This window comes from Chenopodium quinoa, unplaced genomic scaffold (assembly GCF_001683475.1).
Source record: "Chenopodium quinoa cultivar QQ74 unplaced genomic scaffold, ASM168347v1, whole genome shotgun sequence".
Taxonomy (NCBI): Eukaryota; Viridiplantae; Streptophyta; class Magnoliopsida; order Caryophyllales; family Amaranthaceae; genus Chenopodium; species Chenopodium quinoa.
In genome coordinates this window covers 391,516-410,716 of record NW_018743033.1, presented here as the reverse complement: position 1 = coordinate 410,716, position 19,201 = coordinate 391,516, and the positions used below count along the sequence as shown (strand labels likewise).

The following is a 19,201-nucleotide window of genomic DNA, read 5'->3' as shown; positions in this document are numbered from 1 at the left end:
CTGAGAAAGTTGTCGTTCGCCTGACCTGAACCTACGCCGGAGCTGCCCCTAACCCGCCGGATGAATTAAACGAGGAAGCCACCCTGCCCTAATCGCCCCCTAATCGAGAGAATTGACTTTATTATTATTATTATTATTAGTACTACTACTACTATTATTATCACTGTTATTATTATTTCATTATTATTATGATCATTAAATATTATTATTAAATATTATTATTATTATAATAATTATTATTCATTATTAATTATTTATTATTATTATTATTATTATTAAATATTAATAATTTATTATTATTATTATTATTATTATTAGCGCATTATTATTATTATTATCATTATTATTACTACTACTACTATTATTATTACTATTATTATTATCATTATTATTATTATCGCATTATTATTATAATCATTAAATATTATTATTAAATATTAATTATTATTATTATAATAATAGTAATTATTATTAATTATTATTATTATTAAATATTAATAATTTTATTATTATTATTATTATTAAAAATTAATAATTATTATCTTTAAATATTAGTTATTATCTTTAAAATATTAATTTTTATTATAAAAAAGCAATTATTATTATTATTATTATTATTATTATTATTATTATAACAAAAACCTACAAAGTCAATTCATTTACTATTATTATTATTTTTATTAATAATAATAACTATTATCATTATTATTATTATTATTATTATTATTACTATTAATAATTATTATCTTTAAATATTAGTTTAGCCTACTCCGATCATCTGGTTCTCTACTCCGTCGGCTCCAACACGCTTGGTAGTGTAACACCTTGTTTATTCCAGGTAATTCGCATATACAGATTCAATTTTTGTAACATTTTTGGGTAAAATTTGTTCTTTGAATTGATATAATCAACTATGGGAGTCGATTGATATAAAATGAAGGTAGAAAACCCAATTTGTTTGCCGAATTATTCAAAATTTGAGCGTTGGAGTCGATTGATATAATCAATGAATCCTTTTACACTGTTTTTGGTCCGTTTTCTTTTTTTTTTTTTTTTTTTTTTTTTTTTTTTTATCCAATTGTTTTGCGATTTTTTATTTTTGGTTTAGATAATTCTGGAGTCGATTGGAGTCGATTTGAATTGGTTTCAATTGGTTTTGATTTATTGAAGTCGATTTTGTTTTTGGTTTCGCCTTGTTTCAATTGTTTTGCTAATTCTGTATTAAATTGTTGTTTTATTTACTATTTTATTGTGATTTTTATTGCAATTTTCTGGCAATTTTTAGTTGATTGATTTTACTCTATATTCCTGTTTGTTTTTTAGATCATGGTCGTCTTTGGTATTTCATATCTGTTGCACCGTCTGATGTTATATTGCCTGTACTTTAATTTCTGACATAAGTATGAGATCAATTCAGTAAAATTAATAATGGGACAAACATAAAAAGCAAAGAGAAATCAACAAACAATAGCTACTTCTAATAATTGATATTAAACTATGATAGCTTGATCCATTTAATTTAGTTACCATATTTTTACTGTTTTTTCAAGAAAATATTTGATCTAATGGTTATGTAGTACGATAATTATACAAATCCGAGTATAAATTGTTTCATTTTGACAAAAAGTACAACAAAAAAATCTAATCTGAACATTTTTTATTTTTATTTTTGGTATGTTAGTTTTTGTGATGAATCTGATGATGTAAGATTTGCTTGTTCATATAATTGATAGTTTCTGGTAATTGATGTTTTCTAAACTAAGATGAAGTAAATGTGTCACTTAAATCATTTTTTCTTTATTAATAAATGTATTGTATTGGTATCATTGCAGTTACCCAGCACCCCCGGAGACTGTTGCAATTTTAGGCGCTACTACAGTCTATAATCAAATCTTTGTAGCTCTTAGTTAGTAATTTGCAAAACTATTTTTATGCATTAGTGGTTTTCAGCTCATATGGTGCCAAGTTTTTCAGTTGACATAAACTAGCTCTAATTTTTCTTTTAATCTGTTTTTTGTGTTAGTTTCTTTGTTTTGTTTTCAACTTTCTTTTTACATTCTGTTTGCTTTTTCTTGTTTTGTTTTCTCTTGTTTGGGGTCTTTGTGTAGAGTAGTGGACAACTGGACACAACTTTGTTTAACTTGTATAAGAATAATATTTAAGTTATTAGTGTTAATGCTTATTTTATATAACAAATTGCTATTATTATAGGAGCAAATCTTTATGCTTATTATCACTAATATCATGCACAAGAAATTAATACAGGGAAATGGCAATTCAGCAAGTGCAGCAGGATGCATCACAGTTGCGTAAGACAAGGCAAGTGTCAAATGCAGGGGCAACGATTGAATGATCAGCATGTGCACAATGTGCAACAATATCAGAATGCAGAGCAGCAACAACAACAAAATGTGCAGCAGGAACAAGAACAAATTGTGGGGCAGCAACAACAACCGAATCAGGAGAAGCAGCATGATGCAGAAGCATCAACTATAATTATACAAATCCGAGTATAGATGATATGATGAAAATGTTTGAACAACTAAGGTATGACACTTTCTCATCTTCTATTAGAGATATATATTTTAGTTATAATCAAGAATATATGTTGCTGCGTGCTATTGCTGTCATGGTTCCTGGTAATGTCTATTGGCAATTTTTTTCCCACCAGTGCACTAATAATTTTATCTGGATTTGTTTACTAAATGACTGAAATATCTTTCTATATTCTGGGGTAAATTGATTAAGTTGCTGCTTATTGTCATTGCCGAGATGTTTAACTTATGAAATAACAATGTAGCTTGCAAGTTTGGATTCTGTCAATTGCTAGGATTATAGAGAAACTGATTAATTTCATGAGTTATGCTTGTAGCTTCCCTTTTCATGTCTGTCCTGTATGGGAAAATTAGTACTTGCACTCAATTCATACTTTAATTTGCAATAGGATGGTTAGTGAGTTGTAAATAAACAATGGTGTGTAGAGCTCCACATGGATACTTTAATTTCTTGCGTAAAAACTGATTAGTTTCTTGCGTAAACACTGTAATTTAGTGTAATAAATTGAATGTCTATAACAGGGTAGCTCAAGAAAAGTGAGATTCTAAATGACCTTTATGTGGACTGCAATATCCACAGCTTGGTTTGCATTGGTGTAGTTAGTGATGGTGTTCTTTTAACCTTTTAGCTTAATTTGGCAGATCTAAGTCCCCATCCTTTTAGATCTTTTCTTTTCATTTTGTGGAAAGCTTTTTCTTACCTGAGAAATATTTGAATCCTTTGTAATAGGATAGCCACTTGGGAGGAGTAGCTGTTTTGAAAAGATTTAGTGTTTTATTCATGATGGCTTTAACTATAATTTTTTTAATTTTTTTTTAAAGGAGTGAACTTGATTGGCAAACTATTGATTTGGGAATCTGAATTATTTTAAAACTAGACATATTTGTCAAATGAGCACCTGAAATTTCTAAATTAATAGGTTTATCAATCATAAAAAATGCATTCAATATTAATTGTTTGATTCATTTTATATGGATAGAAAATATACAAGCAAGAAAATTCCCTGTTTCTATTAACTTATTGTAGCTTTTCAAAATTCTGCATGGTTGACCAAAACCAACAGTTAGGCTAAGGGGAAGATATCATAGTATATAATTTTTGATGTAGCAGTTTTAATACTTTTTGTGTAATAAAGTGTATTTGAAGTTTATATTTGTGAAAATAATTGTATGATTTATATACTAAAATTTAGGATGCTTTCAACTATTTTGATGTTACTTACTTATGTTTCACTTACACAGGAATAACATGGGCTAACGATGAAAAATGGATGATCGCAACTATTGAAGGTGATTAATAAAAGCAGTGTTGAGAAGGGCCGATGTAAAAAAGTTTGTATATTTATGTTTATGTTATTGTATTTAAATGGATCATGTACTTTGTTGACAAAGTGAGATTATCTTATAATTAGCACGTTTCCTTAGTATGTTATTTATAAAATAAATCATTTTATAGTCATCATTCAAATGTTTGGTGATTAGGGGATTTTGCTCCCACCAATCGGAATGCGCCACGTGGACCAATCAGGTCCTGCCAAGTGTCCCCCAGTTGGACCTCTCAGGGCTTGCCACGTGGCAAACGCTTATTCGTCCACCCTGGACTTATTATGTCATGACACGTGGCATACTCCATGCCTAATGGAGAAGCCGGCCACCTAGGCCCAACTTCCGAGGGAAGCCCAATCAGCCCAAGGTTAACCTAAACATAGATTGGCACGTTTCCCGAGGTTATAAATACCTCCCTTAATCCTCATTAAGGGAGAGGACGCAGATTACACACATTAAACACTCTCACCTAGAGAGACCCAATCACTTTAATTTCCGCATTAATTACTCCTTAATCAAGTACTAACTTGACCGTCGGAGGCGGATCTCCAATCATCCGGAGCATCCGTTTGTTTTGCAGGTACAGGCGTCCGGTTCCAGTCTCGGAATTGTAACTCTCCCGCAGGACATCAGAAAACCCCGAAACATTTTGGCGCTGTTTGTGGGGAGAGTACTTCTGAGATGGCATCCACGTTTGTACCGACTCCTGAAGAGAGACGTCCCCTAGACGATCCTCTAGTTCAGTCGGACCACGATACTGAGAATGAATTTGAAGTTGAAGCTCACACAGCTTCAAACGGGACCCTAAGGGCCCGACGTACCCGTCATACCGAAAGGAGGGAACGGGAACATCTTCAAACTGGAAGCGAGCCAGCAGGCGCACCGCCTGTTCGGCAGCAGCCGACTGATGGGTCTGCTCCCATCACAAGGAACGAACTCATGACCTTCATGAGGGACTTCAAGGGAGAAATTCAAGAGTTGATCAACAAGAAGCCGCCTGCTCTGGACAAGGAGCAGTCGGCTAAGAAACCCTCCACTTCACGGAAGAGGAAGCCAGTTCAAGGGCGAGAGGCGACCCCTCATCCTAAATCTAGGAAGTGGGAGCCACCTGCCCTTGATTTCACAAAATACCGTTTTCCTACTCCAGGAAATAGGAAACTTGTTCGTCATATTCAGGCGGACGGGTCGAGGAAAACATACACAGACGCTCGGCTACTGCTGGAGCAGAAGAAGAGTGACCGATTGTCAGAGTCGGCCTCTACTTCAAACTTCCAAGACAGTCTGTGAAATACCTCGATGAGGCATACTCAGTCGTATCATGAGAGTCAGTCAGGCGGCACCTCCCGTCAGTCCGGCTTTCATAGCGACCAGGCGGTACCAAACTTACCGTTTGTACCGCAACAACAGTATTTTTTACAGCCACCTCCGTTTGGTGGACATGCAGCAAAAAATGTCCAACCTATGGACTGGCAGCTACGGTTGCTTAGACTTGGTGAACAGCCGTCGGCCTTCTCCAAGGAAATTACTGAAGCCGCTCAGCCGGCCAAAGTGAAAAATGTATTAGTAGGCGCCTATGACGGCACTACTAACCCAGAAGACCATCTGATGGCATTCACCAACCTGATGTACCTTCAAGGGTTGGATGATCCCACTTGGTGCAAGTGTTTCCCAGCGACTCTCAAAGGAATCGCACAACAATGGTTCGGCAACCTGCCGACTGGTTGTGTAAATAACTTCAAGACGCTTGCTTACTTATTCACCTCCAACTTCGCCATGAACATCCCTGCGAAGAAGACGACCCTTGATTTAGGAACAATTCAGCAGGGCGAGAAGGAGGGGCTTCGTTCTTACATCAGGCGGTTTAACCTGATGAGAATACAGATTCAAGGGTTACGGGATGAAGTAGCCTATACTGACTTTTTCAGAGGTCTCAAAGACGGGTCGACCTTCAAATTTGATTTGGTCCGAAAGAGGGTGGCGACTCTTCAAGAGGCCTTGATTGAAGCGGAAGCCTATATACAGGCGACTGATCTTTGTAGTACGGTAAAACAGTCAGACGGGAAAAGGTCCGACAAAAGAGAAGGACGACAGAAGCAGTCGTCAAACAAAGACGAGAAGAGAAGAGAGGTCTGGGCAACTGATTCCTCTAAACAGCCGTCCCAGAAGAAGAAAAAAGAATTCAAACCATACTCCCCAAAGTATGTGTTTAACAAGGATATCCAATTTATCCTAAAGGAAATCAAGGGACGGATCTCAATTGAGAAGCCGGTCCCCATGAAGGGTTCTGCAAACAATCGGAACCAAGAAAAATTCTATGATTATCATGAAGATGTTGGTCATCACACCAATGAATGCATCAGTCTCATGCGGTATCTGGACCGCCTGGCTGAGCAAGGTGATCTTGACACTTATGTCAAGAAATCTACGGGGAACACTTCCTCGAAAAAGCAGTCGACCAAAAAGAATCAACAGGCCGACAGCTCCGATACAGATGATGCAGTCGTCTACACTATTGCAGGCGGCTTCTCAGGAGGCGGCCCCACTATTAGGGGCAACAAAGACAATATCAGACGGTTAGATGTAAATTCCGTTCACCAAGAACGGCCCTCCAAATATTCATTTCCTGAGATTGTCATCACTGAAGAAGATCTAGGAGGGGTAAGAGGGCCGCATGACGACCCTATCGTTATTGAATGTAAAGTGGCCAACTAGAGAGTTGGCCGAATCCTCTCAGATACCGGAAGCTCCTCAGATCTCATCAGTAGCAAATGTCTGTCGAAACTAAAATATCAGACTGATTGCATACATCCGGCATCCCACCCTTTAGTAGGGTTTGGAGGAGGAGTCGTCCACCCAGTGGGACGAGTGGATTTACCCATCCGCCTGGGAGAAAAAGGGGAAGGACGACACATGGTAGTCCGGTTCCTGGTAGTAGAAGAGCTCTCGGCCTACAACATGATTCTGGGACGACCAACCCTGAATAATTCCAAGGCTGTTATAATCTCATCTCTTATGTTGCTCAAGTTTGAGAGGGATAATGGAACAGTCGGGTCCCTAAGGGGAGATCAGAGGATGGCCCGAGAGTGCTATCTCTCGGATGTCAAGCCCACTGTTATGGCCACTGGGTCGAGTGGTGGAAAAATAGACCTTGACAATGTCAAGGAGAATGCGCCTGTTCAAGAAGCAGGCGGCAAGAAGAGAAAGGCATCCCAGACAGGGGCTGCAAGAAAAGACAGAAAATAGCAATCATTGGCAGAGGAGCGGTCGGATGAATTCCGCCCTCAGCCAGCTGGTGAGCATACAGACCTGATCTTAGATGACTCACGTCCTGACAGAACAATCAAGGTTGGGACGACTGCTCTAAGGGACTTGGGTGACGACTTTCACAAACTATTGAAAGAATACAAGGACATCTTTGCATTCGAAGTCCATGAAATGCCAGGCATTAGTCCTGATCTGGCGGTACATAAACTGGCCGTGGATCCGAAAAAGAAGCCGGTACGGCAGAAGAAGCGGAACCATGGCGAAGAAAGAAGTCAGGCATCAGCCGCCGAAGTTAAAAAATTACTTGATGCAGGGTTCATTCGGCAATGTTACTTCCCAGACTGGGTTGCAAATGTCGTGCTTGTTAAAAAGCCGAATGGCACCTGGCGAATGTGTGTAGACTACACAGACTTAAACAAGGCGTGCCCCAAAGACAGTTACCCTCTGCCTAAAATTGATAACCTGGTCGACTCAACAGCCGGCCATGCTTTGATGAGCTTTATGGACGCCTACTCTGGTTTCCATCAAATTCCTCTATGGAAGAAAGATCAGGAGAAGACGACCTTCGTCACTGATCAGGGGTTATACTGTTACATGGTCATGCCGTTTGGTCTTAAGAATGCCCCGGCCACTTTCCAGCGAATGATAAACACTGTGTTCTTTGATCAGATTGGGAGAAATGTCGAGGCATATATTGATGATATGATTGTCAAGTCTAAACTTCAGAAAGATCATCTGTCGGACCTCCGAGAAACTTTCGCCACACTCGGGCGGCACCATGTCATGCTCAATCCCAAGAAATGTGTCTTTGGAGTTGAGTCTGGGAAATTTCTCGGATTCCTTATCAATCAGAGAGGAATAGAGGCGAACACTGAGAAGGTGCAGGTGGTCATCGACATACAGTCGCCTCGTACCATCCGAGAGGTTCAGAAGTTAACAGGTTGTCTGGCAGCCTTGGGAAGATTTCTAAGCCGATCAGGCGACAAATGCCTATACTTTTTTCAGGCAATTAAGAAAAAGGCAAGGTTTGAATGGGGGCCGGATGCTGAGGCGGCCTTCTAGAAATTGAAAGTTCACTTGCATTCCTTGCCGAGGCTGGTCAGCCCTTTGCCCAAAGAAGTACTCTACATGTACCTGACCGTCTCTGATCATGCGTTAAGCGCTGTTCTCCTTGCTGAAAGAGACAGCTTTCAGCTCCCGGTCTACTTTGTCAGTCATGTACTGAAAAATGCCGAGTTGAGGTATCCCTTAGTGGAGAAATTTGGTCTTGCACTCTTCATGGCTGTTAAAAAATTGAAGCCCTACTTTTTGGCACATGCAGTCGTCGTGTATACAGACCAACCTATCAAGCGGCCACTGACCATCATGGAGTCGTCAGGCCGAATGATCAAATGGGCCATAGAAATACAGAGCCTCGAAGTTACCTTCGAGCCTAGAAAAGCAGTGAAGGGGCAAGCCTTTGCTGACTTTATTGTTGAGATGACTCGTCCTCCTGACTCTCAAGTTCCAGACCAAGTCTGGAAGGTATATGTGGATGGAAGCTCTACTTCAAATGGTAGTGGAGCAGGCGTCATATGTCAGTCGCCAGAGGGCGACAGGTACTAGTATGCTCTACGCTTCAGTTTTCAGGCCTCAAACAATGAGGCAGAATATGAAGCTTTACTAGCCGGAATCCGCATGTGCAAGGCGGCAGGGGCAAGAAAAATAGACGCCTGTTCCGATTCACAATTGATAGTGAGTCAGTACAATGGCGAATACGAAGCAACCCATCCGGCCATGATCAAGTATTTACAGGCGGTCCGACAAGCAGTCGTCTCCCTTGAGGATTTCCATCTAACCCAAGTGCCGAGATCAGAAAACAACCAGGCGGATGCACTTTCAAAATTAGCATCATCCGCCTCCTGTGATACTCCTCGAACTGTTTTTTGGGAAGTAATGGAGAGGAGAAGCATTGAGGAAGACCCTATTGGAATCTTAGACAGAAGCTCAACCTGGATGGATCCAATCAGGGCATATCTGACAAATGGTACCCTGCCGGATGATCATCAACAGGCGGCAGCACTGAAAAAACGAGCAACCAGTTTTGAAATAATAAAGGGAGAGCTTCACAAAAGGGGGTACCTTCAACCCTTCTTAAAGTGTGTTACTCCAGAAAAGGGGCGAGAGATACTAGACGATCTTCACTCTGGTTACTGTGCTTCCCATATAGGCGGTAGGACGCTTGCTCAACGGGCAAGGCGGCAGGGCTACTTTTGGCCTACTTTAGAAGCAGATGCGATGGAGATGGTGAAAAAATGTGACAAGTGCCAAAGGTTTGGCAAACTAATTCATCGTCCGGCTACTGACCTCACTACCATTCATAGCCCACTACCGTTTGCTAAGTGGGGCATGGATATTCTGGGTCCATATACGCCTGCTACAGGCGGAAGGAGGTACATACTTGTTGCCGTCGACTACTTCACTAAATGGGTAGAGGCGGAGGCTGTAAAGGGAATCAAGACGAAGGATGTAATTTCATTCATTTGGAAAAATGTCATCACTCGGTTCGGGGTTCCCATGTCTATGGTTTTTGATAATGGTCCCCAATTTGAGACGCCTGTTCTCAAAAGCTGGTTGGGTGACCAAGGAATTGCACACTACTTTGCATCTGTCGGCCGTCCACAAGCAAACGGCCAGGTAGAAGCCTTTAATAAAATCATCTCAGACGGTCTCAAGAAAAAGATTGAACGAGCAGGCGGCCTATGGGCGGATGAATTACCACATGTTCTCTGGGCCATTAGGACGACTGAAAAAGGGGCGACTGGAGAAACTCCATTCCTCCTAACTTATGGTGCGGAAGCTGTTCTTCCAATAGAACACTACGAGCCGACTCTTCGAGTAATGCTATATGACGAAGAGGCAAACTAGGAAGCCATTCGCCTGACATTAGACTCACTTCCTGAAAGGAGGGGCAATGCTGTCTTGCGCCATGAAATTTACCGCCTCAGGATGACTAGATCATACAAAAAAAAAGTACACAGGCGTCAACTCCAAGTAGGGGACTTTGTACTTAGAAAAATAGAAGCAGTTGGAAGGGCTAATGAGTCTGGCAAACTAACTCCCAACTGGGAAGGACCCTACCGAATCTGTGAAGAGGTCAGGGACGGTACCTACCGTCTGGAAACACCAGACGGCCAACCGTTGCCTCGAACTTGGAATGTAGATAATCTTAAGAAATATTTCTTTTGAATGATGTAAATAGTCAAGGGCTACTGAATAAAAGCTTGCATACTTAATATTCAATTTTGTACTAAGAGGGGCACGCCTACTAACAAACAGTCGGCTACTCTCCATACTCAGTTTTCATTTTTACTTAAGAGGGGCATGCCTACTGACAAACAGTCGGCTACTCTCCATGTTTAATTTTTATTCTTACTTAAGAGGGGCACGCCGCTTGTTTCACTCAACTGGCTACTCTCCCATAATACAGTTCACCAAGAACTATCAAAGGCTCATGGCTAAAATGATCAGACCAGGCGCCAAGCCAACTGATCAAAATATAAAAATTCAATTCGACCTGTCCCAACGTTATAGCAGGCGTCCGACGGCATCCATCCGGATGAAATTCGTCGCAGAGAGCAGCTCCCTTTTTGGGTGGAACATTGTTCTATAAAATCATTACACGGCACCTATACGACTGTCTAACCAAGACAACCACGTAGCCGTTTCCCGGACAAGGATATCTCTCACTTAACTGACTAATCACGTCAAGCAAGTGTTCGCAGTAACCATCCGGGTCAACCGACCGACTGAACTACTTGGGATAAGAACAGTTGGTATTTTATGAGTTAATAGCCAACAAACATTGGCGAATAAAGGGGAACAACCGGTACCCACCGCTTGATACTTCTACTACTCAGTTACTTGGCGACTAGGTAACAATCATGTTTACTTGGTCACTCCTTAAAAATTTAGTATGAAACTAAAAAGGTGTTCATACAGCACCTGTTCACACTAGATTAAATATGGCGGGGAACAGTCGGCCTAGACGGCCTAAAGTCTCTAGCCTAAAAACATGACAAGTAGGAAACCACGTTCCTACTTGGTTAATTTTACAAATGACAGGACCGCCTGCCTAAAGGGGATCCAGTCTTTAAAATGGTTCGAATACCGATTGGATAAATGGCCGACTGATCGTCTAGCCTGGAAACAGACAACCAGTCGTCCAGGGGCATAGGCGGCGTGACTAACTATCCGTACCTGTCTGCAACTATCGGCCATGTAAAACAGTCGGTATAGTGTACAATTGGATATCAGAATATTCAATACTTAAACAAATTTGAAGCAAAACAAAAATATTCATTAAAAGGAAGCCGGTCATTAAAGACCGGCAAAATATTCAGAGCCCCGGCCCCCTGGCCGGGTAAATACAAACAAACGGCACGCAGGCCGGGGAAAGAAGACATAAAGCTTATGAAGGGGGCAGATCTTCAATATTAGCAGTTGCCGCCTGGTCAGCACTCTTTTTGCTGGACTCGGCTTCAGCTGCATCCTTCTTCGATGCATTACCCCCAAGCGGCACAAGCGCCACTACCGGCTGCTCCTCCTCCTCCAACGCCTCTTCCTCAGCAGCCGCCAGGATCTCTTGATTATATCTATCAGAACACTGGCGGTACGTTTTTTCCCAGGAGGCAAAGTCGGCATTGGGGAAGAGGCGGCCCCAAGTCATGCGCTGGATTTGAGCAGAGTCTTCCATCATCTCCCGGACCAGCTCTTTCTTTTCTTGCTCGGCCTTTTCCGAGAGCTCCTGAGTAAGACTCTTCTCCTGGGTCACCAGGCGTTCCTTTACGCTCGCCAAGGATTTCTCCAAGGTTTCGTATGAGGACATCTTTTGGCGAAGAGGTCTCATCTCGGTCTTGAGGTTGTTGATGGTCGCCTCCAGCTCGCTATTCCTCTTCTGGGCCGCCTCTAACTGAGCCCGGATAGCGGCGGTAGCCTGCGCCTGATAATGAAGAATATCAATTGTCAAAACTTCATTTTGGGCAATTTGAAACATTGCCTTATCACAGTCAGAGGCGGCCATAGCTTTTGCAGCCTTTACCTCTTTGTTCTTTCGATCAAGCGGCTTGCGAAGGCCGTTCACTCGGAGCAAGGCCTAAGTAAAAAGGGGAGCAGGCGTCAGTTTCCTAACAAAAAAGAAAACAGGCGTCCTGGAATTCAAATACTCAAAAATATGCTAAGTATACCTCAGCAAGGACCCCTGCAATCCCGTCTAGGTCAAGGGTGCCGACACCCCTGACCGCCTCCCTTTCAGCTGGAGGTACGGCCTTGATCATAGACTTGGCCACTTCGACCAAGTCAGGCTCCTGAGGGCCGGCTGCATCAAGCATAAACAAACGGATTAGACCTAGTAAAGAAGGGAGCATGTCTAAAATTTACAAGGACAATTTCATACTTCTAGGTGGCCCAGCTGGAGTTTTAGAAGAAGTGGCCGGCTGTTTCTCAGCCGCCGCATGTTTCCTGGCAGAACCAGGAGAGCTCGCAACAGTCGTCCTCCGGGCCTTGGGGTCCGGCTGTTGGGAAGAAGAAGCTCTTGGAGCGCCCGTCTAAAAAAGAAGAAAAGAGTCAGTATATGCATAAACACAACTCCAAAAAGAGGGTGAAAGGTTCGAAGCCCACCAAGGGTGCCCCCTTGTTGGGGGAGTCGGTTGAAGGCTGTTTCATAATGGAGGCCCGCAACATGGCCGCCGCAGTCTTGGAGGCGGTAATTTTGCTCATGGCGTCCGCTGCAAAAACAAATAGCAAAGTTAATAAAAGTCATAACAAGAAATGCACGGAACAACAGAGTATTCGACAGGCCGGCTACCTCTTGAGCACCGACAGCTGAGGCCACAGGCGGCCAAAAAGTACTCGTCGTAGAGCCATTTGAAGCTCGGGACGCAGTGCAGGGGTACTTGCTCTCGTACCCCTGAAGTAGAGTTCACCTTCGACTCTACTTTGAAGAGTCCTTTATCTAGGATCTCTTTCTTAGCCTTGGGGGGAACAGGCGGCATGCTGCGGCCGCCTGCAAGAAGGGGCGGATTCCTGTTCCACCTGTTGAAGCGCTTGTTCAGCTCTGTGTCTGAACTCTCAATGATAAGGAAGGTGCTCCGCCAGTCCTTCCATTTGTTTGCTTTACCTCTTGTCATGAGGTAGCCCCTGTGGCTCGTCAATTGATACCAGCCGGTACCGCCTGCCTTAGGGGTCCTGCTGAGGTAGTTCATGTGGGCGAAAGCCTCGAAGTTCGGCTCCACCCCGTGCAGTTCGCACCCGGCCACATAGCCGAGTACGTTGACCCAGGAGTTCGGGGCTAACTGCCATAACCCCAACTCATACCCATCCAAGATCCGCTGAACAGCCGGATGTAGTGGGAAGCGCAGCCCAGCCTTGATGGCCACCTCGTAGCAGCCAAAGCAGGCGCCATCATAACTGGTACCAGTCGGCCAGACGACTGTGTCTTCTGGATCTGGCACGAACACTAAAAAGCCGGGGCCCATTGTGTGGTTTGCGATAAAGCTCCCCACTTTCTCTTGCATGGCCGTGATCCGGCCCCGAGGTACCGTGCAGTAGTAGGGGGTATTTTGCTCTCGGTGAGAGGCGGATGGCTCCGCCCAATCGTCCCCCTTCTCAACTGCGTGAGAAAGCCTCGCCTCTTGTAGGCGACTGTTTTTCTCTTCTGTGTCCAGAGAAGCATGGCCAGAAGAGCTAGACTCGGATTCGTCCTCTGACGAGTCCGAAGAGGACGACTCCTCCCCTCTCCCGGAGGGGCCCGCCTCCTCTCCTTTAAAAGGAGCAGGAGAGAATGTAGAATTGTCAACTGTAAAATGGGAAGGGGTCACTTTGACTCCTCCCTCAGAACTGCCGGCTTTCAAGCCGCTTTGTTTCACTTCCACATCTGGCGCCTGGTCAGATGTTTCACTAATCGGCACCCTGTGGGAGGAGCCGTCTGAGTTTGAGATCCTGGCAGTCTTTTTTGTTCTGGCCATCATGCTCTGCATAGACACAGATACAGTCGGACTTTGTATAAAGGGCAAAGATGGTTCCAGAAAAGGGCAGGCGGCACTCCTAGTCCTAGATTCAGCCGTCCCCGGTGACCGGCTGATCACTAACCTAGGTCGTGTCGTGTGCTTCCGTGGTGCCATTTCAAAAAAAGAATAAAGAGAAAATTAAGAGTAAGAGAACCGACGGTTACCTGAACGAGTGACGATTGATGAAGTTCTGAAAATCCTTTGCAGTCGGCTTGTCAGAGCAGGCGGTAGGCAGAAAGGGTCCAAAATGTCAGAGCAAGTTCAGGGGTCCGAATGTTCTCTCACAAAGTTTTCAAGTGTGAAAATGACCGAAGTCAACACTCCTTTATATAGGCGAAGTGAGAAGGCGAGGGGTCACTTCCAGAATTCAAAATTTTGGCGGGAGAATCTCTCAGCCTCTCGCCGAGTGACACCTGTAGCAGGCCGTCGCCTGTTACAGGGCGACACCTGTCACAGGTAACACGTGACCAGTCACGTGCCACCTGTGAGGGGCAAATGATTAGGGGATTTTGCTCTCACCAATCGGAATGCGCCACGTGGGCCAATCAGGTCCTGCCAAGTGTCCCCCAGTTGGACCTCTCAGGGCTTGCCACGTGGCAAACGCTTATTCGTCCACCCTGGACTTATTATGTCATGACACGTGGCATACTCCATGCCTAATGGAGAAGCCGGCCACCTAGGCCCAACTTCCGAGGGAAGCCCAATCAGCCCAAGGTTAACCTAAACATAGATTGGCACGTTTCCCGAGGTTATAAATACCTCCCTTAATCCTCATTAAGGGAGAGGACGCAGATTACACACATTAAACACTCTCACTTAGAGAGACCCAATCACTTTAATTTCCGCATTAATTACTCCTTAATCAAGTACTAACTTGACCGTCGGAGGCGGATCTCCAATCATCCGGAGCATCCGTTTGTTTTGCAGGTACAGGCGTCCGGTTCCAGTCTCGGAATTGTAACTCTCCCGCAGGACATCAGAAAACCCCGAAACATTTGGTATTTGAATTTATTTATATTATTATGCAGATTATTTGATTTTAAATAGGCTTAAAACAAAGCATTGTATAATAGTGACAAATATGGGCAACGAGTAAACTTGTACAAACTATTATGGGCAAAGAAAACGAATTTGACGCCCAAAATAACAAATATAGGGCAACACTAAAATTCGTTGTACAAAATATTATGTGCAACGAAAACTAATTTGTCGCCCAAACTAACAAATATAGAGGCAACGAGTACATTCGTTGCCCTAAACATTATGGGCGACGAAATGGACCGCATATAGGCCACTAACTAATTTGTTGCACATAATAACCTTGTGCAACGAATTAGCAAGTCGTCGCCCAAGATATAATGGGCTTCGAGCCTTGGGCTTTGAACCCTTGTCCAGGCTCAATTCGTTGCCCAAGACTGTGGGCGACGAAACATTGATTTTGTGCTTCAAGTTTAGTCGTTGCCCAAAGTCAAAATTCTTGTAGTATATAAGAAGCTAAAATCTGAACTTAGAGGAACATTTACAATTGCTAGTCGTTGATATATGTTGCTTATTTGATAAATGAACAAAGAAGTTTTTTTTTTAAAGGGAAAGGTGAGAAGGCAATATTATTCCAAATCGAAGTCCACCAAAGTTTGGATACTTTGGGGAAAGTTGTTCATACACTCTAACTCCGAACACCCGTTTGTGTCCCATCTTGAAACAAGATGAGCAGTGGTATTGCCCGTTCTCCTTAAATGAATAAAAGCAATTACATTAACATAATTAGCTAACATTTAAATATCCTCATAGATAAAAAAAACACGGGCATATTCCACAAGCTTGCTTGTTAATGGCTTGAACCACCTCCAAAGCATCTGACTCCACCCATACATTGTTGTAGCCGAGTCTTCTCACCAACTGTAGCCCGTAGCAAACAACAGCAACCTCGCATTAGCAGCAGGTCAAGACCCCTTCACCCTTTTTACTGCAGCGAGCAGTAGCTTCCCCTCATGGCTTCTAACAACAGCACCTAACCCCATATAGCTTGATCTTGCAATGTGAGCATCAATGTTTATTTTTATTACCCCTTCAGGAGATACAAACCAACTTGCAGAAGATATACAACGAGCAGGACTTGTTGTAGTGCTTCTGACGAGCTCTGAGTAAAAACGATAGTCATCAACCAATTGCACTAAACCTTTGGATGTAATCCCTGGATTGAGATTAATTTGTTCATGAACAAAGTAGTTTCTACAGAACCACACTGCCCAGCAATTTGTCATTAGTTTTCGAAATTCACCTCTCTTCAGCCTGTTTGCATACCATAGTAGTCTAGGCACATGATCCATACCAGCCACAACCTGAATCAAATCTGAAAAATCACTATGCTCCCAAATGCATATAACATTATCACAATCAAACAATACATGGCTAATAGATTCCACCTCAACCCTAAAACAAGAATTAATGCTCCTTTGATAATAATAAACAAAAAAAAAAAAACAAAAAAAAAAAAAAAAAATTAAACATCTCACATACTTTATACTTGGATTAGTGATCTCAAATTTTTGTTTCTGTTCTATACAAGCAAATGAGATTACAAAGTAGTTTAACGCACCCCAGAAGACCAGGTCTAACAACAGTAACAAGCAAAAGGCACAAGTTCAACACTGCTGCACTTGGACTAGCGCTAGTTGCAGCAGCCCCTGGTCCATTTGTAATAGTCCCTATGTAGGAACCCTCACATACTATGATGTTAACTGTGCCAGATTGCACATCAGCAGGTTTTGCAATTGTACGAGCAGCAGCACACTTCGGGGCAAATACCCGCCTTGAATACCTTCTATACTCCTTCACAAGGCATGAAAAACCCACTGCAACCATTACATAGGTATCCCATTATTAAATATAATGCCATGAAACTTACATTAGTGCACTAAGGGACATCAACACCTTAACATTACGCTTTCAGGTAAGCCATAACAATTTGGTTCCTAAAAGACTCATTTGGAGCATCTATCAAAGTGCTCGCAATGGTACATGCTGCCTTATTTCCTTGATCAATTTGGTCAAATGAGCAAAACTATGTTGCTCATTTCACAAATCAGCAAATCAATTTTGCTCATTTCACAAATAAGCAAAAACCAATTTTGCTCATTTCACAAATAAGTAAACCAATTTTGCTCATTTCACAAATAAGCAAACCAATACCAACATACTCGAAATTACCAATTTTGAATGCTTTTTCAATTGTATTGAAACCAAGTAGCTCTGATTCTACAGCTTCTCTGTATAGGTTGTCCAATTATACATACATTTGATCTTCTGCAACAATAAGAATGCATCTACTGTTTAGCTTGTACAACATTATTTCATCATTAGCAAAATTAGTTCAAATGAGCAAAGAACATTAAATTGAGCACAATACTATTGTCTCTAACCATTTGAATGACTTATGGTTTATATAAAAAAAATTTGATCAAATGCAAAAAGATCAATTTCAGTTCAAAATCACCAGTTGAAATATATATGCTCATTTATTTCACTTATATGGCTTTAATACTTTGTAAATGAAATTAAAATATGCTCATTTAGGTTTTCTCATTTGATTTTTGATTGCACAACTATTCACCTCGGTTTGCTATATTATACCGGAACAGGTTATGAATATGCTCAATTAAATCTGCTCAGTCATCAAAATTAAAAGTTTAAGTAGAAATCAAGATCAAATTATTATTATTATTATTATTATTATTATTATTATTATTATTATTATTATTATTATTATTATTATTATTATTATTATTATTATTATTATTATTATTATTATTATTATTATTATTATTATTATTATTATTATGTGCATTAAATGCATCAAACTATTCTCATTAATTTATGCTCATTAATACATGCAATGCATTCGACCAAATTCACATCAAATTCGCAATTCCAGTTCATGCAAAGCAATTCGAAAAATTCATTACTCATATTATGAATCAATAAATTAATCAATGGTTAAAATAATACCTGGATTAGATTGTTGAATGATTTTTGAAGAGGATCATTTGCAATAGATTCAATACCGCCATTAATAAGCAACACAAGCTTTTGATTTTTTTTTTTTTTTTGTTTAGTTTATGTACTTCAAAGCTTCAATAATTGTAAAATAAATCTTCAATTTGAATGATTTTTTGAAGAATTGCTAAAATTTTGCGTTTTAATTTTGAAGAAGAAGAGAGAGTACAGAGAACAAAGCCAAATTGAAAGCAAAAGGAGGGAGCCATGCGTGAGTCACATGTTAATTACTAGACGTAATTACAAAAATGTCCTAGGTACATCCGAGTGAACAGAACAAGCTATGCTAATTCAAGTGAAATTAGAGGTAATGTAAAAATTAAAAAGCAAATAATAAGCTTGAATTACTAATTGAACTGAAGCTTACCTTAATCTTCTTGGTTATATAGAGGAAGCTTATTATTTTATAGTTGATGGACTCTAGAGGAAGGTACACTCAGGTGTACAGAACAGGCTATGCTAATTCAAGTGAAATTAGAGGTAATGTAAAAATTAAAAAGCAAATAATAAGCTTGAATTACTAATTGAACTGAAGCTTAACTTAATCTTCTTGGTTATATAGAGGAATCTACTGTCCTTGAATTATTTTATAGTTGATGGACTCTAGTGTACTTTTTGTAGCGAAAATATATAGCGAGACCCACATTAAAAACCAATCAGGAAGCTTGTGTATAGAGGAATTTTTTTGTCATTCATACAGTTGATAAAATGGACTCTAGTTTACTTTTTGTAGTGAGAATATATAGCAAGACCCACAGTAAGAACCAATCAGGAAGCTTGTAAATGTCTATCTATGTGTGGCTTACATACACTTTGTCTATTGTATTCTGTAGAATCTTTTCGATTACTATGTAGTGTAGTTGAAAGAAAATAGAAAGAGTAGATATTTATTTGACCAATTTTTTGAGAACCAGACCCGAGTCCCGTGTCCATCAACCATACTTTGTAGTTCAT

The 19,201-nt window shown here is 41.1% G+C and overlaps 2 long non-coding RNA genes across 3 annotated transcripts; one reads left to right on the top strand and one right to left on the bottom strand.

The window, feature by feature from the left end:
* Positions 1-741: 741 nt before the first annotated feature.
* Positions 742-4,017, top strand: LOC110730503. 2 transcript variants are annotated; one of them, XR_002513076.1, is made up of 3 exons: positions 742-838; positions 2,266-2,547; positions 3,798-4,017. It is a non-coding gene; the product is annotated as an uncharacterized LOC110730503 (long non-coding RNA). The 2 variants fall into 2 exon arrangements; XR_002513077.1 differs by having other exon boundaries at positions 760-838; positions 2,254-2,547.
* Positions 4,018-15,764: 11,747 nt separating this feature from the next.
* On the bottom strand, positions 15,765-18,613 carry LOC110730502. The gene is made up of 2 exons (XR_002513075.1): positions 18,200-18,613; positions 15,765-17,497 (listed from the first exon to the last, which is right to left on the bottom strand). It is a non-coding gene; the product is annotated as an uncharacterized LOC110730502 (long non-coding RNA).
* Positions 18,614-19,201: the final 588 nt, after the last annotated feature.